This window comes from Pundamilia nyererei, unplaced genomic scaffold, assembly GCF_000239375.1.
Source record: "Pundamilia nyererei isolate P.nyererei 1_Seehausen unplaced genomic scaffold, PunNye1.0 scaffold00186, whole genome shotgun sequence".
NCBI lineage: Eukaryota > Metazoa > Chordata > Actinopteri > Cichliformes > Cichlidae > Pundamilia > Pundamilia nyererei.
Window position 1 is genome coordinate 765,870 of NW_005187587.1, and position 1,684 is coordinate 767,553.

The following is a 1,684-nucleotide window of genomic DNA, read 5'->3' on the forward strand; positions in this document are numbered from 1 at the left end:
CTTGATGCAAATGTAAAATATGCACAGGTATCTTCTCAGGTCGGTTTTTACTCAACCTGTCCACCTTCTAACCGTTTAACATGAATCAGTGCCCTCTTGTGGCCCTTTACTGTGTTTATATTGTGCTTGTGAGTTATGAGCATGCCCAAAGAGTCACTTTATGGCTTCACTTGTTCAGCCTATCAGATTTTAAACCTGGAGGACACAGTGTTGCAGTGGCTGTCCACACTCACTCATGTCATGTGATCACTTTTAGTTTTAGCTTGTCTCAAGTGAAAAGACAAATATTCCACTATCGCTCAACGCTACTGTATATGGCACAGACAGATAATAACCCTCGTAAGCCGTGAAGGCTCTGATGCATTATAATGATGCCTGGAAATACAAACATCAGCCTTTGTAACCTTTGGCCGCGAGATGCCTTTTAGTATTTGCGCACACAGGATCGTATTGACAAATGTGTCCCTGTGAGCCCGCCCTGATTGACCAGTATCGATGATGTGGCTCGGTCCCCATGGTTACCAAAACAAAACTCATTCATTAACAACAGATAAGCTGCGGCGAATGGGGCTGAGAAAAAAAGATGTGAGGTGTAAAGTTATTCAAATTATTGTCACATTAGAAACAAGAGATCAGATCATCTGTCTCCATCTGGCTCAACAACAAATTTGTCTCTGAGCGCTTTTTTCGTGCATCACGATTATCTTCATCTATCTGCCTGTTTATGGCTTTTTTTTGCAATGCAGGCGAACTGACCAACACGCAGTCACACCAGACTGTTAAAGCACTGATGACCTCTGCATGCTCTGTTTCTTCTCCATTAATCCTTTTTTAGGTTGGCTTGGTTTTACAGGCGGCAGGGGCAGCAGCAGAGGGAGGGGATGCAAGGGAAGTGAGGAGGAAATCGAAAAGCCAAGCATTTTCTCTTCATTCAGAAACTTAGCAAAGCAAAACAGAACCAAGGATATAGGATGAGAGAAGTATTGGTAGTGCTATTAAAGAGAAATGAATAATTAAAAATGTCATTTCTATCCATCATATAGCCAGGACTAAACCTTCTCTATAGTCTTCTTTAAGATGTGTCCTCATGACACCAGCAAACAATCAAAATCTAATCACAGAGGCATCAAAGTGCAAATATGAGATGTCTGTAACAACAAGCCTTTTTCCTCTGAATGATTTCTGTGTTTAAGAGTTTAATGAAGCTATAAAAAAGGAGAGATGGCCTCAGGTGTATTTTAAATGGCGTTTGTCTGCAAAGAGTCTTTAATGAAATCTTGGTGAAGTCTAGTCAAGATCAAATATTTAAAAAAGCCTGAAACAATATTTGTTATCACGTATGAGGAAATCTAACATTTTTACTTTATTATTTACCAACTAACTACAAATTAAAATGTATGCACCAAACATTTGGTATATGTATAGTGGTATCATCTGCACAGTGCAAGTAAAAAATAGTTTTTACATATTAGTCACATATTTATAGTTACAATCACTATAACAGGGTATTTTTATGTCGGATTTCTACTTTTCGTGATACAGAATATAAATACTCCACTGAACTGTTGAGTGCAGAACATTTTCAGGTCTGTAATACTATTACTATGTTGTAATACTTTGTAATACTATTACTATGTTGTAATACTTTGTAATACTATTACTATGTTGTAATACTTTGTAATAC